Consider the following 25,588-nt stretch of genomic DNA (forward strand, 5'->3'; position numbering starts at 1 on the left):
AAAAAAAAAAAAAAATCAATCAAGAAATAATATTACTTACATTTTGAAGAAGGATTTTTAATACAGTATTTCCATCTGTGATATATTTAAATTCTGGGCCTCGGGCAGCAATTTTGAAAAAAAGGCCTCCTTTACCTTTTACCAGATGCAAAATAAATAGCCCACTCTGAGGGCCGGAGCCTTTCCCTTACTTTCCCCACCCCTGCCAAATATAAGACTTGCTTGTGCCATTCTGGAAATCACACGTGCTACTCCTTTTTTTTCTCCAACCGCAAACTGTTATTGACATTACAATGTTTATCACAACTTCAATTACACAAATTATTTTGTAATACTTGTAACCAGTAGAAAAGGAGAATGGTGAGCTGCCCAAAAGGAGGTCTGCAGTCAATAAGTGGAAGGCTGTCAATACTGAAATACAATACTCTCCCCTGATCTAGTTTTGACGCCTTAACAAAGACAGGTTTGGCTCTTTAGGACGGCTCAGCCATCTTGATTGGTTACATGAAGGTTACTAGTCCTGGATCTGCCGATTGCCCGGGTCTAGGAACACTGATTTCTAAGTTGATGAACGAATCCAAACATATTTCACAACAGAGGCCTAACATGCTGAAGCTGTCAATAAAGACCCAACACTTGAGGAACCGAAAGAACACACAAGTTTTACACGCACACTTAACCCGTGCATTCTTCCAGTCCTCAAAGCGGGGGAGGTTCTACTGCGTAGAAGCTTAAAACTTTCTTATTTTTCACGACCTGTAGCATGCATTGAGCCTGTGGGTAGTGTTTGTATAAGACCAAGGCCCACTCTTTAATGGCTGAATGAATCCATTTACAGTACATGCTGGATTAGCTGCTCTGAGAATTGCCTTTAAAAAAAAAAAAGTAAAGTGAAAAATAGACAAAGAAATCTACAACCTGAGCAGTCTCTCATATTTGTTTTGACTGTTCTGGCACCAGCCCTGAGCCGGTGACAAGGCCATTGAAAAGATGCACCTGAAACACTATCTGCGGGCAGCTGATTTGCCGACCGGCTTTATTGCTGCTTTCCAGCGGCGAAGGCGCAGTAGCAGTAACAGGGAAGCCAGCGCGAGCCTCCCCGGCAGCGGCGGCGGCCGCGGCGGCACCAGCACCAGCGCAGTTTCCCCTCTCCCCAGCCCTGACTCTACGCGCACATGCGCACTGCGCCCGCAGCCCTGGACCATTTGTCAGGACTACTCGTGAGACGGAGAAAAAAAAAAGAGAAAATTTGGGGGTAAGAAGCGGTTGATCGGATCTAACCTCTAATTAATCAGAAGATTTGTCCGTGCAAAAGCCATTCATTTATTTTTCTGGGTGAGGATGAAAGTTAAGAGACCTATAGAGAGAAGGAAGCGCACCCTCGTCTTGTGAAACAGATCAGGGGAGGGGAAAGGACAGAAGGGGTTTCTCCCCCACTTCTCTGCGCCTCTGGGAAAGAGGAGAAAACTTAATCCCGGGGAAAAAAAGTGGGCAAGTGACTCGGAAACGGCTGGAGGGGGAGTCTCTGGGCATCTCACTCTGAAGTAGTGAGTGCGAGTGTGAAAGAGGAACAAAAGAGAGAGAAAAGAGAAAGGAAAAAATGGGGGGAGGAGAGACTTGTATTTTTTTCTTTGCGCGCACACGGGGAAGGGTGTGGGGGGCCGTGCTGAAGGGAGCCGGGGCGAGGCGGCCGCGTCGGGCTCGCGCGGCGCGCAGGCGGCGGGATGCGTGTGGGCCCCCTCCCCCGCGCCCCCCGAGCTTGTCACTTCGGTCGCTTTCATGACACCGGGCGCGGGGTGGGGGAGCGCGGCGGCGCCGGGCTCCGCCGGGGTGCGTGCCCGAGTGGGCGCCGCGGAGCTGCAGCCCGGGCGGCGAGCGCGGCCGCCGAGGCTGGGGGCGCCGGCGGGGGGCGCGGGGGCGGCCGGGGCGGCGGATCGGGGCGGCGGGAGGCGCGAGCCCCGCGCGCCGCCCCTGCGGCCCCCTCCGCCCGTGTGGCCTTTGTGCCGGGCGCGCACCGGAGAGCGAGCGAGCGAGCGAGCGAGCGCGAGAAGTACAAGTACGGGAGACCGAGGCAGTGGGAAAAGAGGCCGGGCCACTTTCTCCCCGCTCGGGCTGCGGAGAATGGACTGGTTGAATGTGCAGGCGCGTCTCCCCGGCGTGTGCTGTGTGTGTGCGCGGCGGAAAGGCCTCCCCGACTCCCACCGCGCACACGCACACTCACACGCACGCACACACTCGCGGACCCGCGGCTGGGCTCGGCGGCCGAGAGTTTGCGTTTTCTTCCTCGCCGCCTCCCCCTTCCCGACCGACTGTGTGAGAATTTCATATAGATCAGCTCCAATTTCCGCCATTTTGGGAAAGTTGCACAAAAATAAACCCTCCGGTTTATTTCTGCCCGAGGCAGGAAAGTGCTTCGGGAAGCAAGGCGGCGCGGGCCCGCCGCGGCCGTCCGCGCGGGGGAGGGCGCGGGCCGCGGGCCGGGCCGGGAGCCCGCGCCGTCGCGGCGTTCGCCCCGCTCCGTGCCGAGCCGCGCCGGCCAGGGTGCGGGCGCGGGCGTGTGTCGGGAGGCGGCGGCGGCGGCGGCGGCGGCGGCCGCGCCGGGGCGGCGGGCGGGCGGGGGGGAGGCACGGGGCTGCTTTTCCTGCAACTTGTTTACGCCGCCCTTATATTGGGGAGGCAGAGAGGGGTCCGGGTCGGGCCGCCGCCCGCCTCGCGCCGCGTGCGTGTGCCATTCCGGAATAATGGGTTTTGCACACTCGCGTCCTGGGCCCGGCGGGCCGTCCTCGCGCCGCGGCGGCCGGGCGGGGGGAAGTAGAGGCCGGCGGGGGTGGGGATCGGGAAGCGCAGAAGCCGAGGCATCCGCCGCGCGCCCCGCGAGCTGGGGGGGGGGGGGGAGGGAGGAAAACTTGTGAGCCCTGGAGGCGGGGGGGGGGGCATGGTGGCACGGGCGGGGGGAGGACGCAACTTTTGTGCTGGTGGTAAAACTTTAATTACCTTTAAAGAAAAAGGCCTTTTGATTACCTCCCCCCCCCCCCTTCTGGTCAAAGCATGGCCCACAGTGCGACCGTGAGAGAAAGTTTAAAAGCAGGCGGTTTCTTAGCCGCCTTCTCCGCGGAGGGGTGGGGGTATCTGTTTGTCCGTCTGCGCTCGGAGAGAGGTGGGGGTAACGAGTCGCCCTCCGGGGTCGCGAAGACCGTAGCCCTTACCCCACCCTTCCACGGGGAGACGAAGGTAAACGTCGCTTCAGTTTCCCTCCTCCCCGCCTCCCCCCCCCCCCCGCTTCCTTTTCCTCCCCCTCCCCGCCGATTTTTTTGAGGGGACCCAAAAAACGGAGTCTCTTTCCTTATGCAACTTCCTCGGGCGCTGTGAGCACGGCCCTTCCCCCTCCCTGCATCCCTTGGCCCGCTCCTTTCCCACCTCGGGTCCACCGCCAGAGAAAATGCATTAGAAATCATTCAAAGTCTACAGAAACAAAAATAGATTTTTTTAATTGTTTTAAGTTTAAGTTAAGGGAAACGGATGAGAAATAAGGTTTTGGGTGGGGGGGGCGGACGACGGCTAGGCGAGTGCGTCGAATTTTAATTTTGATTTTCCTAAAGCGTTGTTTGTGATATTTTTATTGGTTTGGGGAGCCCGAGAGTCTCTGTACTGGCTAGTTCGGTCGCGTGGATTTTTGCGCAAGTTTTTAGAAAAACACTGACTCGAGTAGAGCATTTCTCCGGAAAGTTTCAAGTGCAGCAAAATAGCGAACATGCAAAACTGGCCAAGGGGAGACCTCTAGTGGTTAAACGCATCTTTAAGTTCGGAAGGCCGAGAGCAAAGTTTGGCCTTTGCTTGTAGCTACGTAGTCTATTCAGACGTGGAAGTAATTAGAGGACCTGAGCGAGCAGCCAGATGTTGTGTGAATGGATGCCGATCAGAAATAGAAGGTTTAGTAAATTGGAGAGCAGATAAGTTCTGACGACCCAGAGCCTGTAGCTTCGATCCCTCTTCATTTATATGGGAAAAACACTTTGCTTTTATTCGGGGATTTGAGATGGGTCCGTAACTGGGTTAGAAACAGTTTGTCTTTATATTTATTATTGTCTTTATCTTTAATCAATCAGGAGTCACAGCAGGTCGTTTCATTTTGAATGTTAATAAAAATACAAAGTGTTTAAAACTTCGAAAAAAAATGAAAAAGACCTTTGGTTGAAATTTGTCTTTTATATAAGCTGATCATTTTATTCTCTAATAAATATAATTAAAGGATGGTGCTTAGTTTCTTAACCGTGCCTTTATATATAGTCAGTCATAAAATAAGCAGTCCCTTAGTTCTAAGAGTGTAATTTTGTTTCACTGGTTAAGACATTACTTCTGAATACTTTGTTTAAGTTGTGATTTAAATATTTACATACATGGGAAAAAACTGCTTACATAATATCTATTCATTTGCTAGCGTGTGTTCTGCAAAGTAACTTTAATTTTAAAGATAAAAGCACTGAGAAAAATTAAAGTTGAATCAAATGATCCCTGTAACTTTCACCTGCTGGTCATACAAAGGGGGAATCTTTAATTTAGGAATTTACGATAAGGGAATGATATGAATGATAAAATCCATTTCGTCTCATCCCGAACTAGTTTATTTTATTTTTAATATACTGAGTGGTATTGTGTGAAATTATGCAATAAGTCAGTGATTCAAAATTTAAACATATTAATTGTGGACTTGAAGGCTTCTTTTTTATTACAAAGCATTGATTTTATATTTCCTCTCTTTCAATTAGTGCTGGACCTTTAGGAGAAGTCTTGGGGGTGGACAGCAATCCTAAAGACTACCGGGGAGTTATTTCTTCACTGCCACTAGGTAAGATTTGCTTGTTGAAACAAATTGCTTGATATATTTGCAAATGTTAAAAGCTGCGCTTGGGGATCAGGAAGGAGAATGTGGGACAGGGTTGACAGAAAAGCATCATTTTGTGGGGGCTGTTTTGAATGCATGAAAGTCTTGACATGAAGTGTGATGGAGGCTCAAGTAAACAAAACATTAAGAAAAGTTCCAAGATTGTCCTGGATAATTTTTGGACTGGCTTTTTAATAGATTCTTAATTTTCATTTCAGTTGTACCTGTTTTCTACTGAAAGCAAATAGTTTTATTCTTTGAAATTGAAAAAATGGGAAAACTAGAACAAAGCACTTGTAAGTTAATGTAACTGTTGTAACACAGTGATATGGAAGATTCTGGAACTTGTTAAAATTTTGTAGGTGAAATTTACAACAAGAGTTTTTGGGCATTTAAGTAATTTAACTTTTGTGGCTTAAATCCAGTGTGGGCCAACTTGTGCCAAATATCAAGCCAAAGGGCTGTGACTTTCCAGGTGTTAGCATAGACTTGTCAACTTTTGAACATATCTCCACAGAGAATATAGCTGTTGTCTAATAAGATCCCTTTGGTAATTTTGGAGGGTGCTTGCTGGTTTATGTCTAGTAATTCAGGGCCCATTTTCAGGACAAAGGTTGTTCTCCAGCAAAGAGGGCAGCCCTCTGTAGGTAAACCGTCAAAGTATATTTGTGCTACTCTAGTGCTTTCTATTTATATGTCCCCACCCCCTGACCCCCCGATTTAATTTTTTTCCTCTCCTTTTTTCCTTCTTTTCATTTGGTCTGTTTTAAGTATTAAAGGAGTTGCTAATTCTTGTTTGGGAAAAACAAATAAAACAAAATCAATTAGTCCTACCTTTTTTGAGTAAGACTAATAATCCTCATTGGGCTATCTTGGAACTGGGATAGCTATGACCTAGATGTCAACACTGAATAGTTACTGGTGTAAAAATGATTGTTAACGGGAGTTTATTGCCATTTTCTGCTTGTGGATGGTCTTGAATGGTGTAAGTAGCCAAATAAATAGATTGGGTCCATGTGGATGATGCAACAGAGACAGTGGGGAGAGAGCAACTCCAAGATCATGCAGACAGAAGTAGAGTGCAAGCAGAGTAGAAGGTGTTTCCTAGGATGCTGAGTTTCATGTTTAGAAATGCTGAGTGGGGGTGCCTGGGTGGCTCAGTTGGTTAAGCGACTGCCTTCGGCTCAGGTCATGATCTTGGAGTCCCGGGATCGAGTCCCGCATCGGGCTCCCTGCTCGGCAGGGAGTCTGCTTCTCCCTCTGACCCTCCTCCCTCTCATGCTCTCTGTAGCTCATTCTCTCTGTCTCAAATAAATAAATAAAATCTTTAAAAAAAAAAAATGCTGAGTGGAAGACAGTGATTGTTTTTCTTCATTTGGGGAATCACTGTGGCTGTGGATAGAGTGCTAAAGTGGGAATCAGAAGACAGTTTGGCTTCTAAATGTATCACATTGTATCAGTCACTTTACCTCTTTCAGCCTAGATTTCCCCATCTGGAAAATGGGGGCAACAGTGCTTGCTTCACTTCCTTTGTTGAAAGGATAAAATAAGGTTTTGAGAACTATAAAGACTTATTCAAATGTTTGGTAGTCATATTACCATTTTACCTTAGCCAGGTTTTGTGAAGGGCAGGAAGTAGGTTGTAAAGGGTAGAACAGAGTGATTTAAATCCTGGCTAAAATTATGAGATTGGTTTCTGGTATATATATTATGTGGACTTGTCACAATACTTCCAGGAGATATTTCTTTTCTTTAGGAAAAAAGTAGTTTATCTTTAATAGCATTAGCTCATTGCAGGAAGGGACCATGTTTTAACATGATGCTGAATATAAACTGAAATTTATTTATCCCAATCTAGTCATTTAATAGGTAGGAGTAAGTGAAATAAATCAAATTTAAAATGATGCCTAATTGTGGAAATGGGAGGGTAGTGAAAGTAGAAGGGTTGGTGTGAGGGGAATTCGTGTACTGTAATTAATATTTTAGTTGTGTGAGTCTGCTGGGAAATGAACATGAGAAAATAGGTAACTGGGGTAGTAAGATTTATACTCTAGGGGTCAGAAAATGGGTCCTGCAAATGACTGGATTTAGGGAAAGGTGCATGCAGGGCTTCCCCCCACTCCACTTAGGTTTTCTAGACCCCTTTGCTACTTTATTCTAATTATAACTAACCGCCTATTACCGAGATAAGAAAAAGTCACAAGTATTGTCTGTCATCATTCTCAATTTGCTGATACTGAACTTGACAAACCCTGACAAGTTTTAGTTAGTTTTCGTGCATCTCTCATCTCTCTCTACAAGAGAAGAGAGATGAACATCCAATCAGTGTTCTAAGAATTCAAAAACTCAATAGTGGAGGGAAGGAGAAATATGTGTCCTGTTGAATTAGTCCTTGAGTAATTGAGGGTTGGTTCTTGAATAGTTTCCCCTAGTTTGTTTGGTAGTTTATTTCTAGGAATATATATTTCTTTCTTTCTTTCTCTTTTTTCTTTCTTTCTTTCTCTTTTTTCTTTCTTTCTTTCTTTCAAGATTTTATTTATTTATTTGATGGAGAGAGACACAGTGAGAGAGGGAACAGAAGCAGGGGGAGTGGGAGAGGGAGAAGCAGGCTTCCCGCCAAGCAGGGAGCCTGATGCGGGGCTCAGTTCCAGGACCCTGGGATCATGACCTGAACTGAAGGCAGACGCTTAACGACCGAGCCACCCAGGCACCCTTCTAAGAGTATATATTTCAACCCAGGCTTTTTGTGGCAGATATAGTTAAGATGGGAAATTTATAAGAGAAGTTACTTTATGTGGTATGGGACAAGGGTACCCTTGGGATTCAGAGGATGGGTAACCTGAGTGATCCCTTTTGCAATGTTTCTCCTAGTTAACTAATTTTTCTTGAGCTCTTATATCTTATAGTGCTGAACACCGAAAGACTAGGTCTTTGCCCTTGAGTTCCCTAGACCCTCACCCCAGTAGTGGACACAGCTCTGAACTCTGTTAAGAACCAAGCTGCACTTGGTACCAGTAGGAAAGAACAAGGGACCCAGCACTCTTGGGAGCCGGTGAGTCAGGAAACAGATTCCTGGGTTGACTGAGCAGGACAATGCCATATAATTGTATATACATGGCACAATGTTCCATCCCCTTTTTAACGCTTAGTCTTCAGAAATTAATAAGAAGCTCTTTACCCGTGATATGGAATTTCTGAATTATATATCTGGTGACGGTGATGGGTTTGGGCAGTTCTTTTCTTCTTTGACTAGTGTGTTCACAAGGATAACTTCCTGGTGTAGATTGTTCTTCTTGCTCCCATTGAGGAACTCATTCCTCACAAGAATTTGGGGGACACTGTATTTAAAGAGAACCAGTTATTTGGGAGGCACTGTATTTAGAGAGAACTACTTACACCTTCATATGTGTGTATATTTGTATATGATGTCTTGAAATTCAGGGCATCCGCAGAAAATATATTTTGTAAAGGACCTCATTATCCAATGGGAATATTCTCAGGTTGTCTGTTTAGTAAGTTAGATTATTTTACTGACACATGAGGATATGGGTTAACAGTGGCACATTATGAACTAGTTTGTCCTGCTTGTAGCAACAGCTCTGCAGCAAGTGGAGGAAAGCAAAAGGCCAGGAAAAGGGTACCCTTGCAATGTAACTGAGTTTGATTTATGAAGTCAAGTTGAGAAAGACGTTTAAGAAATTCCCCCTTGACGAGACAGGGTGGTTTGGGGGAAAGAACAGGACTTTTGAGAGGGAGTTGAGTGAAGTTGGGTGATCTTGGATGAGAGAACTTCCTTAGAAGTGGACCTAGAATCGGTTAGTTGGGCAGCGATTGGAGGAATTACATGTGTATTATATGTAATAGTAAAATGTTTCCTTTATTATTCTTCCTGTAAGCCAGTGTTTTGTGTCTGTCAACAAATATTTATTGAGCACCTGTTTTTTTGGAAGTCTCAGCTGGGGAGTGCTTCACATAATCTTCACTTAGAACAGGGCTGAATGAATGAATGGGTTAGGGCTACAAAGAAACAGCAGACCTTGGCCTCCATGTGTTCGTAATTCCAGTTGAGGAAATAACCCGCACCACATACCGTACAGTGGGGACTAACGAAACAAAGCCACAGTTCAGCGCTCGTGCTCCGGAAAGGTAGAGATGAATGCAGTGAGCACTATGGTGGTACCACTGGATGTGGCCTTAAACGTATTGCTGAGGTAAAGACCTGGGAGGTGGGGAGTCCTCCGCAAAACACTGCCAAGTGTTGCTATATTAAGTATAATTGTATATTGAGTGCCTTCTGAATGCCAGGCATTGAGCTAGGCACTTTATATTCTTTCATTCATTCATTCATTCATTCATTCACTTATTTATGTGCCCAACAAATACTTACTGGGTGCCTTCTCTCTGCCCAGGCGCTGGTGTAGCTCTGAGTATTGTCTTGCATACTTTCCCTAACCTTCTGCAGTTGGTATTATTGTTTCACTTTGAGAGCAAACTGGTGCTCAGAGATAGCAACTTGTCTAAGTTCATATCATGCCGTTTGAAAGGGGTAGGACCAGGGAAATTGATACTGGCTTATGATTGTCTTGTTATGTCTTTAGGTTTCTAATTTTCAAAAAAGTAATTCTTAGAATATTTTTAAGAAAACACATTTCCAGATTAATGTATTTACTCTTATGCATTTGTTTACTAAGATAAGCAATAGCAAACAGGTATCAGAAAAAATAATGGGGAGAAAACTCTATTTCTTCACTTTCCTTTCTTTTTTTTTCTTTTTTAAACCAAGAATTGGGAAAAGACCGACTACTGAATTATACTGAAAAGAACACCTTGGTCTGTCTCATGGCCTTGAAATGATCACAAACTGTTAAGAAAACATGACTCAGATTAGGTATGAGAATTACTGGGCTTATTTGTAAAGAGGTTTCACTTGTTCTTTGTAGGAAGAGGATAGATGAGGCGGTAGGGTTAGTTCTCAAAAAATGTAGATCAGTCAGTCAGTAGAAAGGATGGGACCTAAATTTATTAAAGTGAACATAAAAGATGATGGAATTTACTCAGAAGGCAGGATTATAAAAGGAAAGAAAAAAATTAAATTGAGGGATAGAGATATTGGTGGGGAGAAGCTGGGGGCAGGGCTGAGTGTAGAGTGCTGGAATCAAAATTAAAAAAAAAAAAGAAAACAGGAAATATGACTAATAATACATTCAACAACAGTGCTATGGTTACTGTTATACTCTTTAACTAGAAGAGTATGCTCATGCTTGCCAGATGAAGTGAAGAGTCTCTATTTATTCATTAGGTGGTTCTGTGTCGCAGTGGGAGTCTGAGAGTATCTCTGGTATATGAGTTGTGGTCCATCAAGCAGAGCTTTAGTCTGACTTAGGGGGATACTATTGCATTCATTGATCATAGGGTAATAGACTGTTTCTCCTTTAATGAAGCTCTATCACCCTATAAACTTTTTTGAACACTTACTACAGGCAGGCTGTTTTAAGATTGGACCGTAGCTTTGTGTTATGTGTAATTTTGTAACGTTAAACTACTTCAGTAGTAGAACATTTTGAGTAGGATTGTTCAGGCACCAAAATCATTTGATTATTTTCCTCTCATGTGTTACACTGACTGAACCCTGAACTGTGAATTGAAATTCCTAAGAGATCAATGTGGTCAGGTTGTTAAGTGGTCTAAATAATTCACCCTGTTGCTTTGTGTTCTTATTTGGTGGATTTGAGGCCTAGCTGTTCAATCTGTTGATAAGGAGTTTAGTTACAAATGGTTATCAAGATAAACCTGTAGACTTGACTTGTGTGAGAGAAATAAAATCTGGTCACAACTACTTTATTAGATACAAAAGAGAAATCAAGTGTAAATCTCTTAATTTTAGCTCTGTGTTCTATAAAAAATACGAAGCGGAGTAAGAAAAAGATGCTACTTTTAGCATTTAAAAAATTATGAAATGAAATAAGAGAAAAGAACAAGATACTACTTTTAGTTTTTCTTTTTTGAGTTCATGCATATTTTGCATAAGCATGGACATATCTGTGTCAGACAGGTTCTTGTTCTTTTTATGCCCTTTGAGTCCCTTTAATGGGTGTAAAATTTCTATTACGACTCTATTAGTGTAGTGATGTTGATGATATGATAGCACTTGTCAGGATATTTTTGCCTCAAATTGAGGTATCTTATACTCTGTACACTGAAAATGAACTTCCAATAAAAGCATTTGATGAGAGTATATTAAATATGCCATAGGCCTGTTAATGTCAGTTTGTGATTTCGTTTTCTATGTACATTTTTTTTTTCTTGAAAGGCATTTTTCATTTTCTGTTCCTCCTTTAGAGGAAGTAAGTAGGTTAGGCCACAGAATCTCAAATAATTCATCCTTCTTACAGTAACAAGCGGGAAGGCAGGAAGTTGAGATTTTGTAAAGGTTGCTTTCGGTGACTACCCCTTTGTGTATAATCTCCATGGCAGAAAAGGTAGCAAATCAGATAAACCATGGCTGCATGAATAGGATCATTGTCATTAAAATATGGCCAGGAGATACTGTTTTTGAGAAAGTATCAATAAGAAGGAACCAACCTATAACCGATTTCATGTTTAAAGGAAGCGTAGATTGGTTGCCCCTTAGTCATCTACTGTGTAAAGGTCGATGTGGACAGAAGACCCAGATTCTCAAGGATTTGTTCTTGATGGTACTGAGATTTCATTTCTCACACGGAAATGATCTAGAGTTCTGCCTGCCGAAAATCTGTGAGCTTGGGCCCTGGGGGCAAAATTTTACATCTCTCCCCAACGGGATCTCAATTCCAGTATGTGTGTGATTCAGAGTTCTTATCAGGCGGGTGAGTAGAATATCAAAGCTGGTATCTGTCCTGTTTGATTTGAAAGGAAAATTTTTCTTTGTAGCAATATGTGTTTGTTGAGAGATGCATCAAGTGTGGGGTTAGATTTTTCTCTTATCCTTATTGAATAAGCCTGTTGAAGAGGTTTGAATTTAACTTCTTTTGATGTGTCCTCCACTGACACTTAAATAAGGGGGGCTTCTGGGAGCAGTAGTGTTATGCTTCTGCCAACAAAGCAAGTAAATACCTAGCAGCCGAGCTGTGAGTTGGAATTGCACTGACGAATATGAGATAGATGGACATGAATTTGATTTTTTCTTTCTGATTTCCCCTCTCCCTAATTCCCACCCACAACTAGTCTGTTGCATTTTCCCCTTCTCTTTTTATTCATTCATTGGATAAATTGTATTGACACCTACAATGGGTATTCATCAGGGTTAAGGAAATGAATAAATCAAGGTCCCTTTCCTCCAAAGCCTCGTCTAAGTAGACGATCATGATACAGTGTCAGAAGTATTGTGATGGTGGTGTAGATTCTCTCTTCCTAGCCTCTCTTCTGGCATTTCACATACACATACTCCAGTACTTGTAAAGAGAAGGATTCTCTTCTTTGGGGAGGACCTATAGCTTTCATCTCTCTTTCTCCTGCGGGCCTTTCACAGGACCTGGAACCACAGTTGGTATGTGAGGAAGCTTTTATACCTCCTCAGCCAAAATATCCATAAGGTTGCCAGTGGTCTACTCTTGGGTCATCATTCAGAGATTATGTCCTTCTGACTTTTTTTGGTTGTTACAACATTCTTTTGTGGCGAAACTAAGAGTTATTGACCTTATATCACTTTCCCAAATTCATTTTGAAAGTTTACATGTCCGTGAAATCCAGAGTCTTACCATTATTCTTAACCTCCCATTTTTCTTCACCTTCACCTCTGGACTCCTCTGAGAAATCATTTAGGGCTTTGTGGTGCAGAGGTCTTGGCCTTTGCAGTTATCATTCCCCTGCCCTGGTATGCTTCAGGTATTGGGCAAACTGGTGCCTGGAGGGAATGACACTGGAGAGCTGTTTGTTTTGTTTTCTTCAAAATAGCTGTGGCTCCATGTTACTGCATGTCCACCGTGTGCAAAACACTCTTAGCGTGCATGATTGAAACACACGTTTTTACAACTATGTAAAGTAGATATTCCCATTCCATTTTCTTGAAGGAGCCTAAGGCTCAAGAGAGGTTAGGTACCCTGCCCAGGATTATGCAGTAGTTGGGAAATTATGAGGCTAGGACTCAAACCCAAGTGCTCTCGGGCTCCAGAGCCCATGCTTGTCACCATCGCACTAGATTGGCTTCTGTGTTGATTAAAATACAACATGCTGGGCCTGCAGTAGAGTCTGAGGGCCACTGTCTTGGGAGATAAAAGTTTGTTTCTTGGCTGCATGACCTCAATTTTCTTGCCTGTTAAATGTAATCAGTCTTAAGAGGTAGTTGTGAGGGGAGCACCTGGGTGGCTCAGTCGTTCAGCGTCTGCCTTCGGCTCAGGGCATGATCCCGGGGTCCTGGGATCGAGCCCCGCATCGGGCTCCCTGCTCCGCGGGAAGCCTGCTTCTCCCTCTCCCACTCCCCCTGCTTGTGTTCCCTCTCTCGCCGTGTCTCTCTCTGTCAAATAAATAAATAAAATCTTAAAAAGAGAAAAATGACAATGCCTGGAAGAGACTCCTCTGCTCCGGTATGTCTGTATCTCCTTCATGTATCTTGGGCTTTTTTGCCTTTGTTCGGTCACCCCTTTGTAGCTGTGTGCTTGTGAGTGTGTGAGTTTTCCCCCTACAGGCTGTGTACCTCTCTGAGGTCATGAAGGTGCAGGCCATCAGAGAGGAAATCAGAAAACGGTAGACAGGCCTGAGGAGTCAGAGGCCATATCTTTCTCAGGATCGCTTTCTCCAGCCTGGACTTCAAGGACTGCAGGTCTGGAGGGCATTCTCCAGGCTTAGATACTATGAATCTCACCACTCAGATGCAGGTGGGGAACTAGGTCCGAAGGTAGCATTTGTAGCTGAATCTAACATGAAGATGCATCAATTTTATTCCTCTAAAATACTACCTACTTTCATGTTATTTCCTGAATTTATTTTCCGTGGCTCAGCATTTTCCCAAAGGCCAGGGGCAGGGGAGGTGGGGGTGGAGGACTCCATGGAATTCGATGCACTGTGATAATAGAGTCACAAGGCAAGGTGACCGTGGGAAGCTTTGGCTTGGCCAGTACTTCACAGATCACCACACTGCTACTGATGTGCACTGTACATGTCCTGAAGACCCCCAGGGTATTCCACCTCTCTCTCAACAAAAAAACTTCGTATCCCAGGACAGGAATCAGTGGTCTCCCAAAAGTTGTGTTTTGAGGAACAGACTGGGAAATGTTGCTGTGGCCTTTCATCTAGTTTTGTTGCAAAGCCTTAGCCTGGCCTGCAGTGCATAGTCAGACCAGCATAGTGGCAGAGAGAGCCTGGCCTTCAGGCCCAACTCCTTCCCGGTATGGCAGACCCTTCATCACTTCGGAGCTATTGTCCTATGAAGAAAGGTAATAGTCAAGGGAAACAAAAACAAAAATAAACTGTTGGGACTACACCAAATAAAAAGCTTTTACACAGAAAAGGAAACCAATAACAAAACAAAAAGGCATCCTACTGAACGGAAGGAGATATTTGTAAATGATATATCTAATAAGGGGTTAATATCCAAAGTATATAAAGAACTTACACAACTCAATGCCAGAAAAACCCAGTCCAATTAAATGTTGGGCAGAGGACTTGAATAGACATTTTTCCAAAGCAGACTTGCACATGGTCAGTGGACGAATGAAAGATGCTTGACATCAGTAACCATCCAGGAAATGCAAATTAAAACCACAATGAGATAGCAGCTCATACCGGTCAGAATGGCTAGTATAAAAAAGACAAGAAATCGTAAGTGTTGGTGAGCATGTAGAATGAAGTGAACCCTCATGCGCGCTGTTGGTGGGAATGCAATTTGGTACCGCCACCGTGGAAAACAGTATGGAAGTGCCTCAAAAAATTAAAAAATAAAAATACTATATGATCCAGTAATTCCACTACCAGTATTTACCCAAAGAAAACAAAAAATACTAATTTGAAAAGATATATGCACCCCTGTGTTTATAGTGACTTTACTTATAATAGCCAAGCTATGGAAACAACCCAAGTGTCTATCCATAGATGAATGGATAAAGAAGATGTGAGATATATTCATATATATATATGTATACACACACACACACACACACACACTGGAATATTATTCAACCATCAGAAAGAATGAGATCTTGCCGTCAGCAACAACATGGATGGACCTAGGCTAAGTGAAACAAGTCAGACAGAGAAAGACAGAAATCACATGATTTCACTTGTATGTGGAATCTAAAAAAACCAAAACAAACGAACAAATAAAAAAAAAGACTCTCAAATATAGAGAACAAACTGCTAGTTGCCAAAGGGGAGGAGAGAGGGGGGATGGGCAGAATAGGTGAAGAGGATTAAGAGGTATAAAAAAGAGCTAGTAGTCTTTTCTGGAGCTATGTAAATATGAGATATTATTAACAATAAAATATGTGCTTTTATGGAGTGATCTTGAATCTTGTGATATTTAGATTTTGAACAGGTGGCCTACCGTAAGAGATACCACAGAAATACAATCAAATGAGAGAAACAAAAGTCATGGTCTGATTTTTCTAAGGTCACTTGAGCAGCTTTCATGAACTCACATAATTGTTAAACCAGATAATTATAATAAAAAGCTAACATTTTATTGACTGCTTACTCCGTGATAGGCGCTAGGCTAAGGTATTATCTGATTTATCTCATGGAACCTTACTTACCATTGCCCAATGAAGAAAGGTTCCATTCTCCACACCTTATAGGTGGGGGAATTGAGACTTCCAGAGCTTAACTGGTCTGAGGTTACTGAGTAGGCAGTTGTCAGATTTTGAAAAGTGAAATGAAGAGGAGGAAGGAAGAAGGGAGCAGTTGAGGAAAGGGTGAAGGATAGAAGGGGGAACTGATGAGTGCATGGCAGGTTGTTTTGGGGATGATCCATGAAGTATTTAATTTGCACCTATGACAGGATGACAAGGAGCAGGGTGGGTGGGGATAGGGAGGCACAAAACAGTTTTATAAGCCACATTAAGAAGGTGGTTAGCAGTGAAGAGAGGCTTTTTAGGTGGTGTTACTGAATTGTGACATTAGGACTTTTTGTAGGTCACACTGTGCCAGTTAGAGCATTCGGTTAGGGACTGATGATTTCTACAAAGTAAACAAAAAGCCAGCTTCAGTTGCTGGTATTAAAGTGGGCAGCATAGCAACAAGGCGTTGGATTTGCACAGTAGAGATTGACTTTTCTCATGGATATATGTTGCTCTGGATCTCATTGCTGTCTATCTTCTGCATAATTGGCATTTTTGTTTGGTTCGTGACGATTATTTTAGGGTTAGCATTCTGACTCTTTACAAAAGATAGGTTGTCCTTTTAACCCAAACTGATTTAAAACCAGGTGCTGATATCTGAGTTCTGTCATCTGAGTGACAGAATTTTAATCCGATTCTGCTTTTGAGGTGATGTTTATCCCCATTTTATAACCACTTCCAACTCATGGCCATATCCTCTCTGTACCTTATTTTTGAAGAACGCACCTGTTAACTGTAAGGCTATAATATGTAACACTAAAAAAGCCACTGTAAGATTATTAAAACTATTTAACTGCTCTTAGTGAACATTAACTAGCCGTTCTTTTAAATATACTATTTTAAAACCATGGTTTGAGCAGGAATGGCCCAGCTTCAGTTAGCTCCTTTGCTTAATCTTTATTTCTCACTCTGTCTGTAGATCCAGACTTTCGGTTTATAGACGGTACCCACTCTCACTTGATTTTGAGCATCCTGGATTGGGTGGCTTATCTCTCAAGGGACTGTTGTCTTCATCTCAGTGCTAGGCAGGTTCTTCACCTTGACTCCGCTATATGAGCTCAGCACTGGGGGAGTCCATGCCCCTCACTCGAGCCACCGCTTGTTTTATCCACTTAGTGGCAGATATGAATGAAGGAATTGTATGAAGGGGGGATTATGAAGGACACACAAACTCTGCTTATCTCTAGTCAAAATAAGATAGCAGTAGATTCTTGACATTTGTGGAGGATATATCCCAAGGCAATCGCCAGTTCTCAACTTGAAAAAAAATTATTGTAACATACGATTCCTTCCTTCAGATTACTGAAATATAACTGAAAAACTTAAAGGCTCTCTCTAGACCTTAACTACTTATCTTGCTTGATGAGCAGTTTTTGTACTGTCTGGAGCACTTATTGAAACAAATTCACACATCTTTTCTACTTACTTCCTTTTGGAGCATTTGGTAGTTTTGTTCACACAATGTGTCTGAGTCATCATTGCATTTGACATTTCAGTCTTTAATTTATCTGCAATTTCTATTTTGTGGCTAGGGCCTAGCACTTTCATAAACATTTCCATATTCCCCTCATTCTGTCATCAACACTAGAATCAACTAGCAGTTAATTTTGTTTGTTTCATTTCTTCACGAGAAAGTGTTTTATCTCTTTCCTTACGGTGGTGATGGACTAAGACTAAGTGCTCTGAGTAAGAGCATCCCTGGACCGTGGCTGGTCCAGGCAACTTGCCCTTGCCCCTCAGCTTCATGGCATGTCTCATTCAGAGTCATGTCTCTGCAAGATAACAGATTACTGAATGTCATGGGAACTTCAGATGCCTCTCAAGAGTGGTAGAAGCCATAAATAGTCTGTGAATGCCAGCGATCTACTATATATTTCTGATACCCAAGTTGTGGAGAAGTGAACCCTACCCTTCCTCTTCTCATCCATCTGTGGAGCTGATGCATTTGCATATACAGTTAAATACCTACTATTTAAATTACCCAAGAGCTTTGGGGAAGTTGACTTCCCTCAGTGACTTCTATGCTATAGCTTCTGTTGTTTACAGCAATCAAAAACTAAATATTTTCATGGGAAGACCTGCCTTTCGTGACATGAACTATTCTAAATTGACATGAAAAAGGATTTTAAAACACTTTTTTCATTAATTTTTTTTCTTTCAAGAAAATTTGAACAGGCAGCAGGTATAAAGGAATGTCCAGAGAGCAGATTCCCTCCCATGGCTGTCTTTCAGCAGACTATTGCCTCTTCCTGGAGGCAGCCAGTGTTAACCAGTTTCTGGTGAATCCTTGCAGAGAGAATGTATGCCTATATAAGTTACACACACACACACACACACACACACACACACACACACACACCCTTTTGTTTTATAGAAGTGGTAGCATACAGTTTGTATACCTGGCATAAAATTAGAGTATTGGTAGTGTTGGAGCTCTTTCTATATCAGAATGTAAAGAGCTTCCTCATTGTTTTTTATAATGGCATTGAATGCCATATGGATGTACCTCAGTTGTCCTTAATTGATGGACTTTGGGATTGTTTCCAGTTTTTTGACCTTACGAACAGACCTGTAGTCAGAATAACATTCTACATTTTTTCTTTTTACATATGTGCGAGTATCTGTAGAATAAATTTCTATGAGTAGAACTGCTGAGTTGGAGGATATGTTCTTGGAAATTGATCTCCAGAGAGGTTGTTTTCATTTATAATGCCACTGTCAATGCAAGAGAGGGCCTGCTTCCCCATATTCTCGTAACAGGATTTTTGAATATAAGATATTAACTAATCTCCTCATTGCCCCTTGTTTCTTGAAAACTAGTGGTATATGGTAGGTTGAGACTTCCAGGGATTTATTCATGTGAGAGACTGAGCAAGTTCATCCATTAGATACAATGTCCCAAGGGAGAAGCAAGTTGCAAAGCTTTGGTTTGGAGGCAAGGAATGGTGCAGGAGAGAGAGATACAGAAGGTAATTCTGAGGACAGTGTTGCATGTCATTTAATCTGTCTTCCAGCCCTTTTGTTGGAGGCTTAGGGCAAGAAGATTGTAATAAAAATGAGTAAAAGCTAAAGTGAACTGTTGCACCAAAGAGGGACTTTGGGAGTCTAATATGTTTGAATTAGTGTCAACAGTAATGGTCTCTGCCTTCGGTGAAGTCATCAGCTCCTAACAGTGAGCATTGGTAGAGAAGCACACTGGACATCAGAACCCTTGATTTTAACCATTTCCAGTCATGATAGGAAAGCTAGTGGGAATCAAAATATCAAAAGCTGCAGTGGTGTATTTGCTGGATAAGTGAACCCCAAAGTGGTCCTTTTTGACATCAGCAGTGGCTAGAGACTGTTAGGATTTAGAAGAGGTTAAGAGGAAAGTAGTGGCTCTTCGCTGATAGCACAGAGGACCCATCATGGTGCACTTTTGAGATACTTCCCTAGGAAATCTCAGCATCATTAACAAGAGATTGGGGATGAGATTTTCTGCAGGATGAGAGATGCTGTTTGTGACTTGCACTGTGAGTTACTCTATTACCTACCTGCTTTTTATAGTCCGTGGAATATAGGTTACACATGGGATTGTGGAATCACACCAGGTGATAATTAAAGAAAACATAAAACAACGCATTTCTAAGTTGTGGGGGGAGAAAAACAAAACTGCTTCATTCTTAGGACCCCAACTGATTGAAGTGAAAAGACTTTGTATGTATGCAAGTGTGCACACTTCTGGAGAATGAAAACAAAGGAGGAAGACTTAGGGTGTCATGAAGAAGCAGCTTCTGTTAAAATGATATTGGTTGTTGGATGTTCTGTCTGATGAAGAGATGATAGAAAATGTCCTAGCCATTCAGACTTCTTGCGATAGTGCAAGTAGCCATTTGGCTTCAAAATCAGATAATGGGAAAGACAACATGGTAAATATTTTTATGCTATCGTATTTTATACACAATGTTCACAAACCTTAAAGTGAAACAATGAATAGAAAATTTTTTATAAATTTTATTATGTGCTTATAGGTAGAGTACACTGTGAAACATCACTGATGTTTTATGGAGCAAAAGCAAATTCTCAGTATTTCTAAAAATGTGTCGTGAACATTTACTGTGGGTTTTGTATAGGGCTAACTTTTATATTTCTCCTGCTTTCTATTCCTTCTCCTAGTCACAGACAGGATTTTGTTGTTGTGAATTTTATGCATTTATGTTTTTTATTTTTTTAAAGATTTTATTTATGTATTTGACAGAGAGACACAGCGAGAGAGGGAACACAAGCAGGGGGAGTGGGAGAGGGAGAAGCAGGCTTCCTGACGAGCAGGGATCCCGATGTGGGGCTCGATCCCAGGACCCTGGGATCATGACCTGAGCCGAAGGCAGATGGTTAATGACTGAACCACCCAGGCGCCTGGGAAAAGACTGAAATTGTATTTCTGTTGTATATGTGTCTTAATGACACTTTGTTAATAAGTATATATTTGATGATATTTTATTAAAAGGATACAATTGCACTGATATACATAAATCAAGAACTTCGGCCCTAGTAAATTGGTTTCTGGATTTGTCATGTCTAAGGAATAACTTAGGGAAAAGTAGGTTTAGCCAGATTCTTAGAGACAAGACAAGACAGTGGTTGAGAAAAAAGCCCACGGTTGGAATCAGACTTACCTGGTTTCAGATATTGGCCATGCCACCAGATAAGGTTTTGGGTGAATTACTGAACTCTGCAACTCACTTTCTTCAGTGTAGACTGGAGGGATTATTAGAACCCATCTTTTTGTGAGAAAGAAAGAAATGAAATAATATATGTAAATTGCTGCTTTGAATCCTTTTCTGGAAGAAGGTGAGATTGAATTAATAAATTAAAAAGTATACGTATTAATGTCTGACACTGAGTACCTGGTGAATAAATGCTATTGTGATTAGAGAAAGAATAGTAAAACTTTCTTTTCCATGGATCACTCAGGTTTTACCCAGTTTATCCACCAGGGGGGAAATTATTCTGTCACTCTACTATCTATCAAGAAAAAGTTGCCACTCCTACAACACTTAATAAGGAAGTTGATTTTGTTGCTGATCTCTATTTAGTGAGGTAGGAGTTGTAGAGAACTTAAGTGCAAGTCTTAATTCACTTCACATCTTCACGGTTTCTTAGATTAATCTTCCTCAGGCCTTCACATCTTAGTTTGTTTTAAGGGTTAAGTCCTAATGGTAGTGAAATCTAGTACTTCTTCAATTTCAGACTGTATAAAATTTGAAATGATCAGAAATAGACTTAATATGTAACATTTGACATTTGCTCATTTAAAGGGGACAAAGGAAGAAAGAATATGGAAGCATCTAATAAACTTCAACAAAAGCTAGCTATAATTCAAAGAAACACAGGTTTTTTTTCTATTGACTATTTAAGAAATAAATGTGTATTATGTATCTAAAGAGACTGCACTTAAAATATATTTCTATTACAGAATTTTTCAAGCACTTATAAACCTAAGATGTAGTATAATAAACTATGGGCCCTTCAGACTTCTTGAGAATTACCAGCACGTTGCCTGTTTATTTCACCACTTCACCCTCTTGACTAATTTATAGCAAATTCCTAACTTAATCATTCCATCTGTTGGTTTCAGTTGACAAGGACGAAGTCCCCTTTTGAAAGTACATGCCATCATCATCCCTCCAGAAAAATCAGTGTTTTTGTACATCATCAAATAGCCAGGTGGCATTCATGCTTCCCTTCCTGTCTAGTCTTCATCATCTTCTTTAAAAAATGGTTTAAATCAGGGTCCAGACAAGATCTATGAATTATGATATTGTGCTTTATTAATATGTCACTCAAATCTCTTAATCTGAGTTTCAGATTTCCTCTTCCATGGATTTTTTTACTCCTGGCCTTGTGCGTGTGTATGTGTCCGTGTGGCAGAAAGCCAAGTTTTTATCCTATATGGAGCAGTGGCTCTCAAGTCTCTTTGACCCTCTTAAGAATGACTGAAAACCCCAAAGAGCTGTTGTTTGTATGGGTTAAATCTATTAATATTTTCTGTATTTAAAATTAAAATACGTAATTTAAACTATTTACTTAAAAATAACGGTAGCAAGCCCATTATGTTAATACATGTCTGCACAGTTTTCATGAAACATAATCATAGTTTCCGTAATGGAAAAATGAGAGAAGTGGCACTGTGTTCCATTTTTGAAAATCTCTTTCATGTCTGGCTTAATAGAAAATAGCTGGATTTTCATATCTGCTTCTGCATTCAGTCTGTTGCAATATGTTGTTTTGGTTGAGGTGTATGAAGAAAATCTGCTTTACACAGATGTGGGGTTGGAAAGGGGGAGGAGTATTTTAAGATTTTTCATTAAATGGTGGACATCCTTCTGTGATACTACACCAAAAGTTGACAAGGGGTAGTTTCTTAAAGGTAAGTTGCAGTGGGCAATTTGAAACCCTGACAATGAACTTTTCATACTACATTAAAATCCATTGGTCTGTCATACACTTAAATGGATCCTTTCCATGCATAATTTTGTGACATCAAGCATGGTTATTTGGAAAATACTGCTTCACTGAGTTATGCAAATCTCCCAAATGTTGACATATGTCAAATATAAAATATTTTAAAAATCCTATTCATGACTATTACCACCCATCTCCTTAGAAAAGTATTTAGCTACTGGGAAGCTGTCAAGATCATGGTGGTAGATACACGTTTTCCAAAATCATGGTTTTCCCTTGAATGCTCAAATTGTGTCTTCAGCCACAAATGCTGTCAGTGTTTTCCTTGTCGCTGACAGGCTCACTTCATTTATTTTTGACAAAATATTTGCCAGATATCCAAACCTGAATGAACAAGAGTTTGTTAAATCAATGGCATCCCATGGAAAAAGCAGCTCATTCAGCTTGCGTCTCAAACAGTTCACAGGTGCTCTTCCTTGGTACTTTGACACACCCAAGCGCTCTGTGTGTGCTTCCCCTTTCATCACACAGAATATTAAAAAGATGTGTATTTACATATCAAGACTTAATGAAAGCTGTGACTTGACTTCATCAAGGATGATCTCTAGTGAAACTGGTGTTTCCTGTAAGTGCAAGGTGGTAAAGGAGGCAATGACTACTCCTACCCTCGGGTGCCCTATTTACTCATCGTCGCTTCTGTCCCATCGGTGCAGATGTCAACATAGCAAAGAAGGCAAATCATGGGTATTTTTATGAAAATAGTTTTGACTTCTTGGGCCTTTTGAAAGGGTCTCAGGTCCTCCCAGCATCTGTGGACCACACTTTGAGAATTGTTGCTAAGAGTTTCTGACAGTCTGAATTTTACTCCCTCTCTATTTTTACGGTGTGATTTAACATGTCTCTTTGTATCTGGTATTTCCTGTAACTAGACTTGATCAGATTAGGTTTGGTTTGGTTTTTTCTTGGCAAGACGACTTCACAGATGGTGTTGGGTTTGTATTCTTAGTGGTCATCGATGGCCATTGCCAAAGCCATTCATTTACCGAGGATTGAAAACGGTAATGTTTCAGTATTGTCATTCCTTATTTTTTTTTTAATTTTTTTTAAGGGTAAAGTGGGCATTTTATTTATTTGTTCTTAAACCTGTAAACCAGTCAGCCAAACTGGTACTATTATCATGATACATTAAAATACAAAACATCTTTCTACAAATCCTAGAAAAATGAACGAATTAACAGTTGAGGTTATTAACAAGAAAAGCCTCACAATCTCAGAAAATACAAATTATCCTTCATCACACGTCTTTGTATCTTCACTTCCTATTCTTTAGGTTAGATTCTAGAGCCTAAAGCTATCTACGTTAGGATTGTATCTAGTTATCTATAGCCAGAAACACTTTTTATCATATTGTCCATAGCAGCCAATGCTACTGAAACCTCTGACTCCAATCGTACCCCCTCAATGGACACAATAAGAATAATGGGTGGGGCGCCTGGGTGGCTCAGTCGTTAAGAATCTGCCTTCGGCTCAGGTCATAATCCCAGGATCCTGGGATCACGAGCCCCGCATCAGGCTCCCTGCTCCACAGGAAGCCTGCTTCTCCCTCTCCCGCTCCCCCTGCTTGTGTTCCCTCTCTTGCTGTGTCTCTCTCTGTCAAATAAATAAAATCTTAAAAAAAAAAAAAGAATAATGGGAAACAGAATATGGAGGCAGAGATATATAGGACCTTAAAAGACAAAGCCTAGGAGAAGTAATATAGCCACCGCCCAAACTGAGATCGAATAATATACTCATAGTCACACAGCTTCGGGCTGTATGTTCACAGAGTAATTTGGAAACAAATCCATTATTTGCTGGGTACTAAAATACTTAGCGGATTGTTGTATTACACTATAGCTTTCCCCAGAAGTTTCTAAGATGGACTCCAAATCGCTGATGGAATTTTGCTGGAATTGGATCTGGGGCTACAGGGATTCCTCTCCACAGTTCTGGAGCTTATTGTTCCAGGCTTGGGGGCACCAGGTCTGACTGGTTCAGGAATGGTTGCTCCCAGACTGGCTGTTTCAGGTCTGGTTGTTCCAATTCGGGTTATTCCAGGTCTGGTTGCTCCATACTGGAAGGTTTCTGGAAGTGTTCCTCAGGTATCCCTGGTGGTAGGAATAGAAGCCTGGGTATTCTGCGGTTGCTGTGGTGTTCTGAGTCACACTCTTGCTCTCCTCTGGTCAGTGGTTTTTCTGCACCTTTTACATTTCATTCTCTGGTTCTGGAACCAGGTCTTCACCTGCTTATAGCTAAGGTTCAGAATGTTGGAAAGTTCTTGCATCTGCTGGAGACTGAGGTATTTCTATCTCTGAAATCAATCATTGAGGACATAGAGTTGGGTCGGAGAGAACACGGTCCTGATCTGTTTCTTGCCCTGGGCCGTGTCTTCCTTCCTCACTGTCGTCTCCTCACCAGAAGTGGGTGGTAGTTTTACCCTGGGACTGGTGGAGGAGTCGGGGCTGTCCTGAACAAGCAGATCAATAGAGGAAGGAAGAGGAGAGACAGTCTGCACGTGGGATGTCTCAGCAGATGACATTTTGCAGGGATGCATAATTTTCTTCAGGGCCATAAATCTCAGGCATTGGAGAAGAGTCCCTAGAACTGGGTGCTTCGGGGCCAGGCGGGCATTGGGGCAGAGCTGGATCCTTGCGAATTCTCAGTTAATCCTGTCTCTCCTTCTTTATTTATTAGCAGGAACTCTTTCTAAACTGAAACTTCCTCTCACCAATGATTTGGCTACCCTGAGGTGCAGTTCCCATGGGTCTCATGCAATGTAGGCAGGGTAAATCCTTGTTTCTTTTTCCAGATAATGAGTTGGTTCCCTTGTAGTCTCAAAAGGTGATCAATGAAGTGTTCTTGGTTGGTTTGTTTGTTTTCAATATCAATATGAACTCATGGATTTAAACTTCCTTGATGTGTTTCAGTTCTTTGCAGGAATCCGTTCCTTAGTTTGGCCAGCAGGAGCCTCTTCAAGTTGGCTTCTGAGTTCTTTTGATATGATCTCTGTTGTCTTTGATAGCTTCCTTGCTTTTTGTTGACCAGTTCCAGATTCATCTTGCACATCTGCCACTGAGCAGAAACCAGCCCCTTCTCTGGGAAGACCTCAGAGAAATGGTATTTAGAGACCACAGTCTGAGCAAGTGGCTGCTCATTACTGTTGGTTGTTTCTAGATTTTGTCACTGGGCAAAGCTAGAAAATATGCATATTTTTTAAAGGTTAAAGTGCATTATGAATTCATACTGACACTTTCATTCAAATTTAGGACTTACCCATCTTTCATTGCTTATCAATGACACCAACATAATTACTTACTTTTTTTTATCCCATACCACATAGACAGCAGTCTTGGAATAACAGTATCAATATGACCACTAATAGTGTGATTATGGAAAACTGTTTTGCAGTTTTTAA

The 25,588-nt window shown here is 42.0% G+C and overlaps 1 protein-coding gene and 1 pseudogene across 12 annotated transcripts in view; one reads left to right on the plus strand and one right to left on the minus strand.

Annotated features, from left to right (window-relative positions):
- Nucleotides 1-1,120: 1,120 nt before the first annotated feature.
- L3MBTL3 (L3MBTL histone methyl-lysine binding protein 3) overlaps nt 1,121-25,588 on the plus strand; it is a 179,108-nt gene continuing 154,640 nt past the window's right edge. For 8 of the 12 annotated variants that reach the window (XR_010413760.1, XR_010413759.1, XM_064598093.1 and 5 more), the window contains exons 1-2: nt 1,121-1,255; nt 4,767-4,846. The gene's annotated coding sequence lies outside the window, so the exon portion shown is untranslated. Of the gene's footprint in view, nt 1,256-1,316; nt 1,336-2,035; nt 2,057-2,081; nt 2,314-2,982; nt 3,232-4,766; nt 4,847-25,588 lie in introns of those variants that run through there. The other 4 variants (XM_064598097.1, XM_064598096.1, XM_064598095.1 and 1 more) reach the window with 4 other exon arrangements.
- Nucleotides 23,931-25,450, minus strand: LOC123836521 (homeobox protein NANOG-like; annotated as a pseudogene).

Source organism: Mirounga angustirostris, unplaced genomic scaffold (assembly GCF_029215605.1).
Source record: "Mirounga angustirostris isolate CCGP_5_RB_7025 unplaced genomic scaffold, mMirAng1.0.hap1 SCAF_8, whole genome shotgun sequence".
Classification (NCBI taxonomy): domain Eukaryota; kingdom Metazoa; phylum Chordata; class Mammalia; order Carnivora; family Phocidae; genus Mirounga; species Mirounga angustirostris.